Here is a 19,919-nt window from a genome sequence, read left to right on the forward strand (position 1 = left end):
GCCTTTACATATTTGTCTTGAATATAATCTTTTTCACTACTAGTTTCGATGAGTTTCGGAAAGGATTTGTCATCATATTTAGTCTCAGCAGTAACAAAATCGTGTAATAAAATTGACACACTGACAGCAGAAAATTATTATGCGGATGGTTTGAGTAAGGGAGTGGGTTAGAAAAAGTCGGAATAACTAGAAAATAAGATATGAGAATAAAGCTAATAGAAGACACACGTCTCGACTAAGTTCTGCGGAAATTTGTGTTATTTAAGCTATTTCTGTCCAATTTTACTGGACTATAAGATGCACAATTCTGATTTGATTTGTAACTACTTTTGTGCTGGATATAAAGTTTTCTTAAATAATCATATGGAGAATTTCGTATAACTTATGTGAGGATTTTTTGGAAAAGATTGCATATTGTACATAATTCGGATGTTCAATATCGTATAACCTTATAAATCTACCATACAGACATATATTTATAAATGATAATGCCTTAAATCAAATTATAGAACATTTATACAAATACTTCATGTGGGTCTTATTGTAAATTATATCCGAATCAAACAAAACGTTATTTACATAAGAAAATATGGAAATTTAATATATTAGTTATAGCAATACAAATATAAAACATTGAGTAAATATTATATTTGAATGTTCAACTTGATATTTGCATAAAATTTTGGAGTGGAAATTTTTGGCATTAATAAATGTGAGCTCACAAAATCACATAGATTTAATACAACATTTCCATTATCAAATTAATTTTCGAAATATGTTGGGAAAATTGAACAACGACCAGCTGATGGTTTTTTATCAAAAATTGTGACCAATTGAAATTATTGATTTGTATAACAACCAAATGGATATTGTTTGTCTGTCGCTACTGCTTCAAAAATCGTTGAAGAAGATATTATTAAAGATTATTACCTCAGTTTCAGATACCGTGCTTTTGGCAAAAAATCTGCTGTACTGAAGACCCAATTAAACTTATGGTGTAAATTTTCCATGTAGAAGTACTTGCTTTTCAATAAACAGAACATAGATATCTACAAATATCCCAAACTTCGAGCATAAATGTTAATAATGGTCATAATTTCAATAAATGTACTATTAATATTTAGATCACATTATATTTTCCATTATATCATTGTTAGTTTGACGTTGAAATGAAAAATTGAAGTTATTTCCTATGTTGTTGAGAATAATTAATGAATATAGGGTGTTTTATATAAGCGTAGTAAGTACAATCCATTGTCAAGGGCACTCAAAATTCTCGAAACATATTATGTTTGTTTTTGATAAACTTCGAAAATAAGTTTTAAATCAGAATGATGTATCGAAAACACAAATAAATGCATTCTATGTCATCAAGATATTCCAACATTGATTAATGTCGCTTTATAAATATAGAAACACCCAACACCCTTCCATACGATATGTACAAAAACTGCTTCACAGATACAATATTATAAGTTATAAAGGATATTATCAAAGATTTTAATAATCTAAATTCTGAAACACCAGAAAATAGAAACATTATTATTATAAATGAGCTATCTCATAACAATTTTGATGCTGTTTACATAGAACAGACATCTCAATATTCATAAAATAGATTAAGAAGTCATTGATATGAAGAAAATAATGAAATTTAGTCAACGAATCGTGCATTAGTAAAAAACAATACATTTAACTGAAAAAATCCTAGAAAGGAGATTTTATTAATAGTTCATATTAAAATATGAGAAATGAAGACAGTAATTAAGCAAATCTTGTAACTCTATTATAAATAAATACATGGATAGAAAATATTCATATGGTTAAAACATATTATGTAACAATAATCACGATCGAAGAATTTAATATATTCAATGAATTAACTAGAAAACAATGAATTAAAAACCTTCATAGATATAAATCACAGATGTTTTATTCCAGAATAGAACGGATTGGTTACCTATATAAATTATCAAAGAAACTGATGTTTTAAGTGAATTACTTAATTGCCTAGTATTCAGGCTACGGTTTCCTATTTTTCCTCTGAGGAAGCCTGTCACAGTAACCGACAAAACTTCGATTTTAAAACAGAAAATGACGCGTTCTCAATCCGGGAGCTTTCCTTTTCACAAAAGTTTTTATCTCCACGTCTTGAAGACTCTTGGTAGATTTAGTCGGATTCACTAGCACTTGTTACATATGGAGCACTAGCGTTATCTCCTCTTCCGTTTACGAAGCTGACAACTTCTCAATCTACAGGGCGTATTTATGGCATAGATAATTTGTTAAGTTTCGTAGTACTTAGTACTCATAATGTCGAGGTCTATGTTTTATTAAAATAATGCGAAGTGTATTTTTCAATGATGGCCCTACAATATTAACAAAAGAAACACGACAACAAGGGGTAGAAACTAGTTGAGATGATTGATATTTATGGTCAAAGATTAATGCACTTAGAATTGAAGGGAGAAAAGATAACGTACCTTAAAGAGATGTAACGACGATTCTCATCAACACTTTTTCTGAAGAGTATGTTCGTAATCAAGGGAAATTCTTGAACAAGTGGGGTCCGAATAATTGAAGTTGCAAACAAAAGTGACTGGAATTAATTGAAATAAATAGCAGTGCAACAATAACCATAATAATTGAGAAACAGTTACGAAATAAAATAATGTAAAGTATAAAGTATATTTATAAAGTATAAAGCAAAAGTTCAAATATCTGTTTTGATGTATAGTTCAAAACAAATTCTATAGTAGATGAAACAATAAGTACGGCTAATAAGAAATAATTGAGTCACTGAACAATGATAAGAACTGTGGTTATGTATAGAGGAGAAACGATAACAATAACGAAAGAGAAAGAGATAATGGAAATTGATAGTAATTTATAGTAAACAAATAATGGACAGAATAAAGAGACAAAAAATAAAACAGTGAGAACTAAGAGATTATATTGAATAAGGTAGTCCGTACCCAATAGAAAGCAGAAAAAAATAGGGAAGATCCAGATCTAAATGGTTCAAAAAGTAGAGAGTGATTTTAGAATCGTTAGATGGAGCAAAAACTATGAAGAAAGTATTAAAATGGAGGGGATCCACCGCCAAAAATGTTTAATCCAGTTCCTTGCATAGGTTTTTTTGTATTATTTTCTTTGCGCGGATAAATATAGGATAATTAAATTTCTCATAATTCTCATCTGAATTTATATATTGCTATTCCATTTCGTGTACTGAAATGCCCCTAAATAATTGCTTCTGGGAGGTATTTAAACAAGGGTCGAATGAAAATATTGAAGTAAGCGAATTAGTGTGAACGAGGGCCTCTCACGTCTCATTCATCTTTCTCCCTTATAATCATTTATCAACTTGATTGAACCAATAACAGATTACTTTTCCGATTAAGAAGAGTTTTTCCACAACTCCATGTACGTGTAGATTCTCATGAAGAATCATATAGGTTATTGTAGAAAATTATTTCAATAAAACAATAAAAATGAGCTATAGATATATAGATTAGAATTACTTAAAAACCAACTCATATCACTGATCAGTTCTTGACATACAAATTCTTATTGATGATAAACAAATACATGAATGAAACTTTATAGAATAACCTTGGTAAACATTTATTAAACTATAGTGCAAATAACAATCGTCACATAGCAGAATAATGTTAATGTATTTGTAATTCGATTTTCCTTTCGTAGTACCAAAAATAAGGAGATTCAGTCTATTGTGGGCACAACACAGATTCTGGCTACGGATCTCTCTAGTGCCCTTACTGAGGTTGTTTTCACTGATACCACTCTAACGAAAATGATTCCTGGGTGAAATTCGCTTATAAACAACGATACTAAAGAAATAAATCTAGATCCGTCTCGAAGGACCAAAATGCTAATACGTTCGACCAATTGAGCTGTTCTCATAAATACATTTTTTTTATAAAATAAATATAATAGAATGAAGCCCAACAATTGCTCTTGATGCTTTCGTCTATATTTCTCCTTTGTTTTGCATCGCCCGTTGAGCAAACTTCACGCTTACACATGAAATAATAGCTGCCTTGAAATACTGTAGGCTGCTAACATTAGAATAACATAAATTTGTAAACAATCTAGAATAGGCCTAAATATAAATGATGGGCTAGTCGAAGTCAATTACTATCTGAAACAGATATTCTCAAGAATATATCGTTGTAATTGCGATTTTTCTCCAATATGGTTACCCCAAGTCGCTATATTTTTTGCCTGTCCCTAATTGAGCTTTCCATGCGCTGGATGTTGTACTCAAACAGACATCCCAACCTGAAATATTGGTTGAAGTGATTGGCATCGGAAGTAAAAGATAATGACTACAAGGAGTGAAGATTAGGTTATTTCAGCTACCAGAATTCATAAAATTCGCTAGATCCTTCAAAAAGTTGTGCCTAACTGTGTTTTCTGTGAGGGAAAAATTAAATACGAACTTCTAGATATAGAATGATACTGTAGAATAACAGATAAAATATGAAATATGAGAAAAACTTATTAATATTTGTAATTGCAACGTACTAACTTCATTTAAAATATACCGAAACCGCAGATAAAACTGCAAACCGCTAATTGTTGTTTCGAAAGCTCGCCATTGCGATGGTACATTAAAAAGTTGCAAACTTTGTGAGCTGTATGAGGAGCCTATTAATGTGTCCACAATAGAAGCACTAACAAAAAGGACGACTGGACGTGAAAAGGATAAAAGAGACCATTGAAAACGGCAACAAAAAGAACGTTACAATACTCATAACAAGTTTCGTCGTGGATGTAAGGACAACAATTGAAAGATATAGACTTATGTTAATTACCTTTTTTTGTTCTCCAGAAATCACTAAAATGTGTGTTACAGGGCTGTTCAATATAATTCAGATATGATGAATAATAGAATTTACAATGTTTCACGGTTATTTATATGTTGTTCAGTTTCCTTTTCAATAGGAGATTATACGTGATGTGTTATCTATCCTAGTTATGTGAAATTTTTATTTTTTATATACAAAATGAGTCCACATATGATTTTCTTGTAAGCAAACGGTGATATTTTCAAGAATTCGGTTACGGTTGCGGTTACTTGAAAAGATATCTGTTTAAGTTAGACATGTGGATATGATTGACCAACTGCATGGACTTTTTCTTACTATCCATATTTTTTCATTAAATTGACAATGCACTGGTGCTCCATCCAACTGCAGTTGTAGCAATGAAAGCTGATAAGCCGTTTTCGAGAGTTTTTTTCATTCAAGTGATCATCGATAAATGAGGGATCTATCAAGCGATTCTTCACAATCTCACCAGGTACATTCATGATTCATCAAATCTGATGGTTCACAGTATGGAAAAGTGCCTATTTTTATAATGGTGAAATTTATGAATATTCACTAAACATAGAAAGTAGATTCGTCTGTGAATAACACAAATTTGAAAAACCTTCTTTCACAACTCGATCACGGGTCTATGAGCAAAATTCCGATATGTGGTAAACATTATCCTCATGTGAATATAGATGTAGATGGATATAATATGGTAATTGTAGTCTTTCGCATTTTTTTGTTGAATGTGGTCGGATGCTTATATATTGATCCTAATATCCTAATTGTATTTGCCACTCGTAATTATCATCGTCCTCTTTTGCTGCCTGGAGCAACATCACGAAATATGGCCAAAACTAATATTTTGTGGATGGTCTCGTTCAGGATATTTTTGTGGTATACTCTCTATGCCTGAAGGATGTTTTCTATAGTACATGTTTGGTACAAAACTGTCAAAAATTGATACAGAAGGATCTTCATACACAAATTTCAAGATATAGTTGGTTCAAGTATACTATGTAAGAATTATTATCTCCACTTGTTTGTTGCAGGAAAAATGGAATATACCAACGGCATAACATGAAACTTCATTCAAAGTTAATGTAGACTTCAAAAATATGATTAAATTCCTACAAAAAATCATAAATTGATTTCTTTGAATCAGAAACTGCCTAAATACTTATATGTATGAACAGTTATTTAAGTCATTCAAACTATGTAACACAAGATATATTATAACCGATAAGCTCAAGATGTACGATGTTTCCAGCTACATGAAACTTTATTCAAAGTTCATGTAGACTTCAAAAATATGATTAAATTCCGACAAAAAATCATAAATTGATTTCTTTAAACAAGAAACTGCCTAAATACTTATATGTATGAATAGTTATTTAAGTCATTTAAACTATGAAATACAAGATATATTATAACCGATAAGCTCAAGAAGTACGATGCTTCTAGCTACATGAAACTTTATTCAAAGTTCATGTAGACTTCAAAAATATGATTAAATTTGGATAAAAAATCATAGATTGATTTGTTTGAATCAGAAACTGCATAAATAGTTATATATATGAACAGTTATTTAAGTCATTTAAACTATGAAACACAAGATATATTATAACCGATAAGCTCAAGAAGTACGATGTTTGCACCTACTAAAGATTTCCATTTTCTACTTCATACGCTCTCAGTTATACTGCTTTGTAGACCTCTATCACTTGGATGTGGTTGAAGTTTTATTTTCTACGTAGAAGCATCACGTACCCTGAATTTTGAATACAAAATGGATGTATGATTCCTTGAAGGTTGGCATTATAGAATTCACAAGAAATGTGAGGAGAAAATGAATGAGGAAAATAACCAATTTAAGAAAAAATGTAGTCAAAACTTGTAGAAACCACATTTTTGAAAATTTTCTAGCATGTTATGAATAGAAAACTTGGAATCAAATAATTACCAAACAAATAATACAGTCATTTCGTAGTTTAACGTGGAAAGTTTTCCGGGATTTGTGAAAATTCGTAATTTCCTGTTTCCGAATTTCAACTTTTTCACTCCGTATTTTTCCAATTCACGCCGCCATATTGGAAAAATGGCGCCTAAAAGCAGTTTTTTTGTAATATATCTTTTCCGAATCATACACAAAATGAAACTAGAGAAAATTGCCCACAATTTATGTATCGTACTCATTATTAATAAGGTAGCAGATAGCCTTCATAGAGGTAAGATCAGAGTTAGGCAAGTTTAGGTCAGCTTTAAGATAAGCATATTAAAATTTAAATAATCGCTAATTTTCAAAAACTTCCAGGTAACCTCGGTATTTCGAACAGCAAGCCTCTATAAAGGAGAAAAAGAGGAATATTTTTGTATTTCTTTGAAATATGGAATCTAAGGATCCAAAATTCAATAATACGACTTACAAGATGTACTAGAAGAGGAAAAGAACCTTTGTTATGCTCACGATAACATCACCTGTCTTTTTCAACCAAACATTTCATATTTGAAAATAAATGTTTCTTCAAACGGAACGGGAACGTTGAAATCTCAAGGAATAGAATCCCAAATTAATAAAGACGAATGAGAAAATGGAATAACTCTCTCAATAACGAGTGGAGACTTATTTAACGAGGAGTTTGTCAAGAGAAATGTGTCATTTGGTTGGAAAGATGTTGCGAAAATTATTATGTTGTACAAATCTGTATCTTTTAATGAGTATGGACTTGAATGATGTTAATCAACCTACTTATACAACCTATAATGTCGAGATAATAATATAAGATACTCAATTTCCTTCCTCTCGAAAAAGGAGGAGACATTTCAGTGATGGATAGAGTAGCAGTTCGCAAAAAGTTACAATAAAAAATAATTTCATGGATAAAAATATGCCAGTACAATTCGTATTTTCCTTTTATTTTTTCAATTTCCGTATTTTTGCAGTCTCAACGGAACATTTGTACTCGTTATAAATTAAAGAGATTCGGTTTCAATCTCTCTCATAATAATTCTGATATTATTTTTCCAGCTCACGTAATAACAATCCACATTCATCAAGCATTTTTTCTAATACAGAAAATTGTTCGCTTTAATGGTTTTTACGGCGGTAATGTAATGTAATGAGTCATAAACAGAATTTTTCATTTCTTGGGAATATATAAATAGTGGATGGAATTGAATCTGATTTCTGCTGCTGATTTCGTGATGCGCAATATAACTTTCATAAACTTTTTTTAAACATTCCTGAAATACTATTTCGATTAAAATTTCATCACAATTTTATACAAGGTACGTAAATTCTAGCTTTGACAAATTAATCTGAAATACGTAGGGCAATCCATGAGTTCTTAGCCATAGAAACATAGAAAGAAAGATCATAAATGGGAAAAATTCTGATTAACTTTCAATAAAAATACTTCTATTTCCACATACTTTTCAGAACGTCTGATTAAAGCTTCTATGCTACTATAAAAATACGGCCTTCAGCTTTGCGAACAAAAAATAGTCGAACAGGGCCACATCAGGGCTATATGGTGGGTGTTCAATTTCTGTGAAGCCTCATTCTTACACAGTAGGCGTTGCAATCGCATACCTCGAGCAATTCTGTGTGATAATTTTTTGATGTAACTGCCTTAGTAAGTCCAGATAATCTACTGCGTTCACGATTATATTCGATTCATTGAACTCAATGGAATCTCTTCTGGCTGTCAGATCAGTAAAAGACTCTTGACCCGTTACAATTAATTGGATCATACTTTCTTGGTCCCCGTTCTAAAGCGCTAAAAACTGCTCTTATTCTACTCGATGCTGCTTTTGTATTACGCTGCCCTCGCTCTAATTTTTGTAAGATTTAAATACTCATGTAGGATCCTTAGAACAATTTTTTTGGTAATGACAGTCTGCGCTGCGATTTTTTCTGTTTTTAAGCACCAGTCAATTTGTTTCATATAATGCTCTGTGGAGTAGTCACTGTCACTGAGCTACAGACTGAAAAAGATGGCCAAAAGTTGGTTTCAATCTTTGTTTAGTCAAAAATTTCATAACAAGGGAAACTCAATTTGAGACATTAATCTAAACAACTTGTCTGAGTGATGGTTCGAGCTCTACTACAATAAAATTGATCGAAGCAACAAGTTGAAACATTCTTTCAGATATGAGGCTCATAACTCCAGGGCCGCGCTATGTATATACAGCTAATCACCAAAAAAGACCATTAACTCACATCTCAAAATTTACCATTGATATGAATAATTGATTGAAAGTAATCTTCCCTTGCATAAGAACAGCAATAGACCTGGAAAATTTCATAACCTCACAGCATTGTTTCTTTAAACTACAACACAAAACCTGCCATTTAATAGGATCTGTTGAATATGTATATATTCTTATTAATTATATTGAAAGTATGAAAGCCCTTAGATTCCCACACACAGGTTAAACCATATAAACCTACCATATGGTCCCAACATTGTGTTCAAAGAGATGTACTATCAATTTCTTTAAAACGGAAAACAATCGTTCCAACTTTTCTTCTTAAATGCAGAATAATGTAAGAAGACGTACAAATACAAAAAAAGATAGCCAAAGTCTACCATCAACTTAGTATTTGTAGCTGTGCTTTTCCAAAGATAAGTATATTCCAATTTTAAGATGTGGCGCAGGAATCAACAGCCTATCGAAAGACGGATTTACGTAGAAACTTGCGCTCGGCGTGAGTGAAGAGGGCCATTTTCATCTCTATAGACATTCTCATTATTTTATCATTCCAAATAGGTTATCACAGTCAAAGCTACTGTTTCGTGTTCTCAAGCTACATACGGGTGTTCCGGGAAATTCGGGAGAAAGTAGATGACGTGAAAATTCATTTGAATATATTTTCTAAATTCTATGTTCAAACATTATGAATTTTTAACGGTTAAGTATCTAAGTATAATCTAAAGGTAGGAAAAATGAATTTTTCAATCAATTTTCCAACAAGATTTGTTGAAAATATTTGCTCGAATACTCGAAAAATTTAGGGTTTAGGAGATATGTAAATTTTTAGATCGTTGTCAAGAAATCGTTCGCTACAAAGAGACATTCTGAAGAAAATTATCATAAATTGCAATTATTAATTGAGAATATATACAGGAGGTATTGCAACAGAATGAAACATTTCTTATTGAACTTCATAGCATAGTTAGAATTTCTCCAAAATGATCTCCCACCCATGATTTGTGATATTCCTCTAAATATTCGCAAGTCAAGTAGTTCGTGCACTTCCTAAATGATGTAAAAAATCAACTTTTTTCTATTGGGTGGATTGGTCGGAGAGGTGCATTTGCATTGCCTCCACGTTCCTCTGAATGCAATACAATGGATTCGTTCTGTGGGAATATCTTGAAAGCTTGGTACATATATGCAACACTAGTAAACACAGAAACGATATGATCGATAGAATAAACTTCCATTGTGACGCTATAAGACAGAATCTTGGAATGCTTTTACAAATTCAAAGAAATATCCTCCGTAGACTTCTGAAGTGTGTAAAAGTGCAAGGTGCCCACTTCGCACATTCATTATAGTTTTCTTTGTCTATCTATTTGTTCAAAAATTGATTTAAAAATTCATTTATGCTTTTTGCAGATTGTAAAATATGGAAAATGCTGCATTTACTTCACATTTTTTGTTTTCTTCAATAACTGACTTCTGAATAACCCAATACAGCTGACATGGCCCAACATTTGTCTATTCAAAATTTTCAGAAAATGGTCTGGCTTATGACTCAATTGGAAACTGAATGAAGGAATGAATACACTCTATTGAATCTGCTTTTAAATAAAGGACAATATAATAAACATTTAGAACCTACGAACCAAAAATTATCTAAAGAGCATATGAAGCAATAGCGTGGGCTTTATGATCATTTTTTGTATTATTTTGAAAGTATTAGCATTTTAAAAATAATTGTCACAAAAATCGAAAAAGCGAAACTATAAATAATGCATTTGTGGTATCGGTATAAGTTTGGACTGTAATTACTTCATTTTCAGTGATATTTACAGAAGCGTTTAGTTAGATAATTTAATTTACAATACTCTCACTTACAGTCAGTTACATCACTATTTTGTGTCAATATTTTACCAAATACTCAATATCTCTAACAGTAGCACGCCCAAGAAAATAATACTGAATCGCTATATTTTGGCTCCGCTTCAGCGTGTATGAACACTGCTCATTTACATAGGCCACTCCATTGGGAATAGAAAATATTAATCCAATTATGTATGCGGATGATGTTTCCTTTTAATTTCCAGTTATATCTATGATGATTCTAATATACTGTGAACGCTTAATTGAATTTATCCGTTCATTATCTTTTGAAACAGTGTTTTGCTGATAAAATTGGGACATTGTGAAGGACAGCGGAATTTTGTTCCATCCGTCCGTTGGATATTTGATCCTATATTAAACTGACTGTCAAAAAAGATAAACACTCATTAGTTTTGGTACAAATTCAGGCCTATCAGTTTAGTTTGTATAGTGACTACAGAGGTGGTTTAGTCTAGAATTCAATTTTCAGAAATACTCGTACACATCATCACTAAGATATTACAATCAATTCATTATGAGTAAAGCTTGTTTGAGTCTAAAAACAAAACCAAAGTGTATAGAATTTGCCAAGTACCAAGCTAAATGACTTGAAAGCTCTTGTTGTTGGATTATGGAGCAATTACTAATAAAATCAATAAAATCAACTGACTGCACTGCAGTATCAATTGCTCTATGCAGAAGAAGTAGGCCGATCAAATCGTCATTCCTAACCAAAAGACCGATTTAGCAGCACGTTTTTCAACTACATTGATATTGAATACATCAGTCTATTTGTTATATCAGACGGTTCAATTCTTTTAAGACGCCACCCTTCACTAATCCGATTAAATAACCGTTTGGCGAATTAGCTCAAATGTATTGACACTTTTTAACTGATTTAATTTGGATGTCTCACACTATAACACTATTGTGCACATATCTGGGAATGTTGACAGTGATTTTGTGATTTCAATTTGTAGTTGGAATTTCCTGCCTTTGAACCAATACATTTGGTTTAGCTTAAGTTCTAAGTGCTTCCCGATTAGTGAATATGTATTTCTGCCAAGTCAGTCTTCGGTCTAAGTGAAGTCCTAAGTATTTAACGCTGTTAGCTTGTGAGAGTTCTGCTTCATCAGTATTTACAGGAGGACATGTTCCCTTTCGAAGTGTAAACGTAACATGAACCGACTTGGATTCATTGGCTTTAATACGCCGTTATTTGAGACATATCGGGATCTTGTTTAGATTTAGCTGCAAGTTCCTTGAGGTAGCTGTGGGATCTCCATGGGACGATAATATGGCAGTATCATCAGCGAATGTCATCACTGTTATTTGGCTAGTTACTAGTAGGTCAGATGTGTAGATTAAATACAGAACCAGTCCTAAGACGCTTCCTCGTGGGACTCTAGATGAGATTGGATAGAGATCAGTGAGTGTGTTATTGTATTTTACAAGGAGAGATCTATTGGCAAGGCTAGATTTTAGTAATTCGTAGTGAGGATGAGGTAGGTATTTTTTCAGTTTGTAGTAAAATCCTTCGTGCCATACTTTGTCGAAGGCTTGTGAGATGTCCAGGAATGCTGATGAGCAATATATTTTAATTTCAAAATCACTATTTATTCCGTTGCTTAGGCGATGAACCTGCTCTTATGTGTCATTTTTATTTTGGAATCCGAATTGGTTTTGTGGTAGGACTTTTGTTTCTTTTATAATGCTATTTAGTCTTTTTACGTAGATATATGTTGATCTCTCCCTTGTTTTGGAATCATAATTAGCGGTTTGAAGAGAATAGAAAAAGGATCGATATGAGTCGAAAACAACTCTTCCTTACCAACATTTACACGCTAAATATCACCGTACCTACGTGCTCTGGTATAGAAAAATAATTCAGTAATTGAGTCGTCTTGAGTAATGAGATACTAAATTTTATAGTAATCATCTCATGGGAGTTATATAGCGCTATAGGATCTAACAGCAGCTAACCATTAGCTTCCATTGGATTCAGTGTGACAACTCGGCTCCCCATTCAAGAAGTCGAACCTTAGGTTGATCCACAACTTTACATAATGCAACACTATTTTTAGTTAGTTCATGTAAAACTGAATGTTACCAAAAAATCCATAAACTTCATGGGTCAAGACCACAACAACTGGCTAGGAAGATCACCTGATTTGTATGACTGAATCTGTCTGAGATATAATTGGCCCCAGACTCTTGAATTTGCAGTATTTTCACGAAGCTTTGTAGCACTTTATCATTAATTTGAGATCGAAATACGTTACCATCCATAAGTGTTTAAAGGTCACAATTACTTAATACATTACTAAGGATTCCAGTAAATTGTCCAATAATGTAAATCTAATGGAACATATAGAAGAAATAATTCCATATGTTCATCAAAAATTATTGAAATTGAATAAACAGAAATGGGTGCTTCTCTTCAAACGGAAACATTCAACTAGCCTTTAAATGATCTATTCTTTTTTGTTGTATTAAGAAAATTTTTTTCTAATTTCTTTATACTAACTTTTTCCTCATTATTTAGGTTGTAAACTCATTATTTTTTTCTATAGAGACGGGATGAAAATTCTCGAACAATTACCTAGTGAAACAAAATATTTGGATACGTTTCTGGGCATTGTGAAAATGATAAAATTATTTCATGCGACTTTCCCTTACTTTATTGTTGTTTGTAGGTCGTTGATACGGAACCTATCCATCAAAATTCCAAGTAAAGCTTGGATGGAGCAGAAACACCATCAAAGAGTAGACATAAAAAAGAAAGTGGATACGTGCACCACATCGAAAAATACGGATTACCGAGAGTGCTTAGTTCTACCGCAAATTTTTATTGTAATTTTTCTAGAGAGAAAAGCTGAATTGTGATGGAACTTTCATGTTCCTTCATCGACTCGGTTGATAAGTTAAACATTTTATATAATAAACCAACAAATAATATTTCATTTTTTTCAAGAATATTCTCAAAGGTACAACTTATATATAGTTGAAATTTTATTGATTTTTTGGACGTAAAGAGAATAACTCAACCTCTCAATTTATATGATCAATTTCTTTATTAAAAAAAGGACCAAAACTCATATGAATAATAATTATAATTTTCCTGAGACTCAATATAACTTGTAGCTTAAATTCTATTAATTTAATTCTGCTAAAATGTATGGTAATCACAGTATTAATCAAAAATCATTCTTAAATACCCAAATGTGTGAAGCTGTACTAATTCCAGAAAAATAGTTGCAATACCTACATAGTACGAAAAGTTTCAGACCAACCTGAAAATATCCGCACTATCAATATAAGTTGGGAAATATATTTGCCCATCCAATGAAAGATACTCACTGAAATTTCAGCCATTTGGATGCTTAGTTTCTGTATGACAATTGATTAAGTAAGCCGCTGTGAATTTTTTTTAAATGGAATAAATTGGGTACACAGCTCTCATTGAATATTTCTGTTTGGAAGGCAATACGCAAATATGTGTATGGACATATTACACCATCATTTGAGACCGTAAAATTGCGGTAACCACCGAAAACATCGGAAACGTTTACAAAATGGTACTGGACGATTTTGAGATTACATTAAGAGGGAGATTAAGAGGCTATCGACATACCTTATACTAATTGTCGCGTTTACTCAATGTGGTCCAGAAGCCCATTCGAATTAATATTTTTTGTCTTCAATGCCGCGATTTAAGAAAAATGAATAGTTTTTGCGACGATTCATAACTGTATCGCTACGATCCTGAAATGAAAAAAAGAAACAGTCAAGACGCTATATATAAAAGAGCGAATCTGCTTCATTGAAGGCGATAATTTTTGTGGATTGTCATGGGATTGGGTTCATCGACTATCTTCAGAAATATGAAAAAATAACGGGAGATTATTAGAGAGAAAAATTGCGACAAAGTGACATAATTTGTAGATATAGAAACTCCTTTTCCATCGGGACGACGCACTTTGTTGATCGGCATGGCTAAAATTACCATTTATCGAATCTATCAGATCTGACTCCCAATAACATTTCCTTGCTCCATAACCTTAAACTTGGAAAATTGATTATAGGAGATTATCTTTTCAGACAACCCTCGTATGTAAGTATGTAATCTGAATAAGCTGAACTTAAATCAAATGAGAAATTATTTATTCCATTAAGTGATATGAAGGGAGACTGAAAAATAACCAGAATTATTTTTTAAACAATATTCAGTTTAAATTTTTTAACAAAGTAATGTTCTCCCCTCGAAAATACTCTCCATTACAACTAACACATTGCTCGAAACATTTTTTGTACTCAATTTTCAGCACTTTCCTTTCAAAAAAGTAAGTTGAGAACAGGTCAGTCGACTAACATGCATGTGGTAGCATAGGAACGCCATTTTTAACCAAGAAGAGTTTATCCGTTCAATGCCGTCATCTTTATAAACTTCAACATCAAAATAATTTCAGTAGCATTTTCCTTTAGTCAAAAACAAAATTTCAGTGCAGCAAGTTGTTCATTTGAACTTGCTATCTTAACATAGACGGTAAATGCTCCATCCACAGAAATTAGCAAAAGACAATCCTACAAATATTATGTCATTTGCTTCGATGGGTTTTTGTCTCAAAAACCACGACATTCGTTATTTTTTTTTTTTTTTTTTCATAGAACTATACCATTAATATTGTGTATATACACACAACACTCTCAAATGAATATAAGAACTAATTGTACAAGGTGTAAAATTGATGAGATTCATTGAAGATAAAGACCAAAAATACAAGAACAGGGAAGTAAAAAAAATGTTTTTAATTAAATACACTCTAGTATGCGAGAAAAGTTTTATTATCAAGGGACGTTTCCATAGATATCCTCAATGTCAGAAGTTCTACATACTCGTATATGTGATAAGAAACTGAAACTTGATATCTTTTGTGAAAGTTTTCTCAAGGAAAAGCTAATAGTATTCTCTCTAAGAAAAGTTGTTTCTATTTATTATAATCGGTGTAAGTCACCTTAGATGTTCGTGATTTTACACATCTAACTGCTTTTTATTCATATAATTTTTATCGTTTATGGAGCCATAATACCTCACCAATGTGTTATTAGAATTGAATTTTTGTACTTGTCGATTCTTCTTGGTTTACTCTATTACATCTCTGAACGAAGTTGATAATTAACATGACAATAGACCGTAATTTTACTTCATTTTAACAGGCTTTAACAGTCTTTTTTGCATTCTCTCATTGTGTATTCTGAATTTTAACAATTTTCACTCAGGTGTGAACGGAAATAATTTTTAAATTGACTGTTGTATGAAATAAAAGGAAAAAAAAAATATTTTCAGTTGCCACAGAATTGTGACAACAAAAGTCATTTATCTATTTATTCAAAAAATATCGGTACCAACATTTATTCGGAATCCTATCAGGAAAGTAAACACAATTTTTCCTATAAAAAATTGATTGATCACAATATTTAATAATTCTTGCTTTTATGTTCAGTTGTTTACCTAGAGAATCCTTATTTTCGATAATTTTCGAAACAAAGAAATTTTGCGTTTCACAACATTTCACCTGAACAAATTCACTAAACCCGATATGCCATACAACGTAGTCGATTAATTGATGGGAAATTCTAATACTGTGCGTCGCTCATTCCAATTAATACAAACTTTAATCAAACGAGCTTCGTACAGCTTCCAATTACTTCAAAAATAGGAATTTATACAAGTTTCTCACGTTGTTATATATATTCATAATTTTAACCTCTTGGTGTGATTAAAAATAACATTAACCAAGCGCTCAGATAACTCTAGAAACTCAACTTTATTTGTTTTTGTTCTCATTCTGTGGTAATGAAAGTGTAAAATTTTACAATATCCTCAATGTTAAAATTTAAAACTCAATTTGAACGGAATTTAATTTGAGTATCCTTCATAATAAATAGGTATTTCAATTTTTAAGTTGAGTGAGTCAAATAATTTGTTTGATAATACTGATACGTCGCCAATAGGTTGGTGGAATTCAACCGTCTAGTTTTCCACGGAAAAAGCGTATTTTTCACGTTCAAACTTATAACGGACACATATGTTTTATATAGATGCATAATTCCTAATTGAGTTTACTAAACAAAAAAAGCTTGGGATTTTTTCATTTAAATTGATACATTTCCATTAATCGTTCATGATATCGTTCTGTGTCTGAGTTAAGAACATTACTCTCTCCAACTTGTCGTTTTCTCCAAGAAAGTAAATAAAAAGTTATTTTTCACGTTCACACAATAAACACAAATATTTTCTTCAGAAAATTAATTCTTAAATTAGTTTCCTATACAATGGATGTTAGTTCAGATTTGAATTATGCCAACACTGATGTAAATATGTTATTTTTAATAGTGAACATACATAGATCGTGTTGTCAAACGAGTGTTTTTTGAGTTGTTTACGGATAGTTGAAACATTAATCTTGGTCAAAAAATTGTATAAGTCTCGAACATTTTCGTGCGATGATTTTCGATGACTTTCGATGTGGATTGAACCAAAAGTAGTGTGCCAAACAACTTGCGTCGATTTTTAGTGATGAAGCACCATCTCGAGCCACCTTGAATCGCTGCTTTTCCTGCTGATGTGCCAGAAAACATCGATGCTCTGTGTAAACTGATTATGAAGATCGTCATGTAACATACCCTGAGGTTGAGGCATACTTGGGTATTACTTCCAGTGGCATACAATGAATATTTCATGAACATTAGAATGTCAAAAATACTTATCCGCGTTCGATATCCTATAATAAGACAAACGCTCAAAGAAAGCTCGTGTCGATTGGTGCAAATATATGTTGCAAAAACTCAATCGCGGTGCCTTGAAAACTAATATAAGATTGTGAAAGGCGACGAATCATAGATTTATGTATATGAACCCAAAATTAAACAACAATTGACTGTATGGGTCTTTCAAGTCGAGCCAAATTCAACAAATGTTCATGAAGCACTTCAAAGCAAATGGTCGCCTGTTTTTTCGAAATAACTGGACATTTTGCCACCGTTCCATTATGAAAACGTCAGTTGTGAATGTTACATCAGCATTTGTTTACCAGAAGTGATCAAAACAATCAGACAAACCAATCGCAGAAGACGAAGCATTATACACTACGAAATCGTGTGCTCTCACAAATTAGTTCAAATAAAAATGTTATTCAGCAGTCAAAACATCGAATGTATAATGCAAAAGTATAATGATTTTAATGGGGAATATTTTGAATGATAATAAAACCATATCCAATTATAAATATTTGTTTTATTTATCTATCTCAAAACTTATAGATACATTAAAGATAAATAATTCATGATTGAGTATCTTACAATTCTAACTTTAAATTTTTATTTAAATTGCTACATTTTCATTAATTGTTCATGATTTCGATCTGCTTACCAACCAATGATACGGCGCTAATTTTCGTTTCCACCACATCAGTCAATGGACAAGTTAGACACGTTGAAACGATCAACACGAAGTTTTCTGGTGATAAATAATTCTCAATTTAGTTTTTTATATCTACGTGACTAATTATTCGAGTCGATGGAAAATTATTTTTCACATTTAAACAATAAATTTATACTCATGATTCAGTTTTTTAGAAAACTTATTTGGGATGTTTCCATTTAACGTCCGAAATTTCTTTCTAATAATGAACCTCTGATATTGCCTCTCCTAGATTATATAAATCAATCACACTGCTTGTCAATACTTCATTATTTCCAATCATATATACATACATATTAAAAAAGTTCCCAAATGTCGATATTTCAAGATAATAGTGAAGATGATAAATATTATAAACTCCTAATATCAATTTTTCGAATTTCTTACTTCTTAAACTTCTTGAGGAAACTCAATATAAATAATATAAATATCCTATTATTTCGTAGATAATTTCATTACTGCTGTACAAAGAATAAAATTGAAATAATAAATAAAAAACTCAATTCTTATAATAAAAAACTTCAAATCACAATTGAAATCGAACAAAATAATAAAATTGATTTCCTTGATGTCACATTATATAAAATTAACAATAACATAAGAATAGAATGGTATACGAAACCAACTTGGTTCTCAAGATATTTGAACTTCAATTAATGTCATTCTTTATTACAAAAATTTCAATTAATATGATATTAGTTTAAGTCATAAAGGACATAATACATCATCCTAATATCATCATCATCAAGTGCCTTGTACTAATTGTGACACTGTCTATATAGGGCAGACATCTCAGAATTTGAAAAATAGATTAAAATGTCATCAACACAATAAAAAATAAAACTGCATTAACGAACCACGATATATCAGAAAACAAACATTCTATTATGAAGATTCAGAAATTCTTGAAACAGAATCAAATACACAGAAAAGATAATTCTTAGAAATGGTTCACATACATAAAAACGAGAAAGCTATCAATGATAAAAAGGACCTGAATAATTTAAGTAGAATTCACAGTTTGATTCCATAAATTTTATTGCAACTACGAATAACTTACTACTAAATATTTTTGAGATGTAAAAACTGAGGAAAAATTAATTTTTAATGCAGGTTTCTATTTTGATTTCATTTTAATTTGATATTTATGATGTAGGTGATCTATTGATGGATATAAAAACGCAAATTGACAGTGTCAAATCATATTTTGATAAAGATTGAAAATAGTAGAAACGTCAACATTATATATTGTTAAATTAAAAGAAATTCCAGCCGATAGAGACCTAAAATGAAAAAAAATATCAACAAATATCAATTTTTATTGTTATTTTAAAAATCTGGAGCTACATTTGTGTAAAAACTTTGAATGAAGCTGTTTGTCATGAGTTGAAATTTCTAATAATCCAGACGAACTTCAACCATCTGTCAACGATACACATTACTCACATTCGATTATATTCTTTTCATAATTTTCCGAATTTTGTAATGTTGAAAAACTTAGTTACTCAGATGATACATCATCC

At 31.3% G+C, this 19,919-nt stretch overlaps 1 protein-coding gene across 1 annotated transcript in view; it reads left to right on the forward strand.

Moving 5' to 3' along the window:
• The window catches only part of LOC130442925 (voltage-dependent calcium channel gamma-5 subunit-like), a 289,009-nt gene that overhangs the window by 19,928 nt on the left and 249,162 nt on the right, over positions 1-19,919 (forward strand). The gene's annotated exons all lie outside the window — the stretch shown is intronic.

The sequence above is a fragment of the Diorhabda sublineata genome, chromosome 4 (assembly GCF_026230105.1).
Source record: "Diorhabda sublineata isolate icDioSubl1.1 chromosome 4, icDioSubl1.1, whole genome shotgun sequence".
Lineage (NCBI taxonomy): Eukaryota > Metazoa > Arthropoda > Insecta > Coleoptera > Chrysomelidae > Diorhabda > Diorhabda sublineata.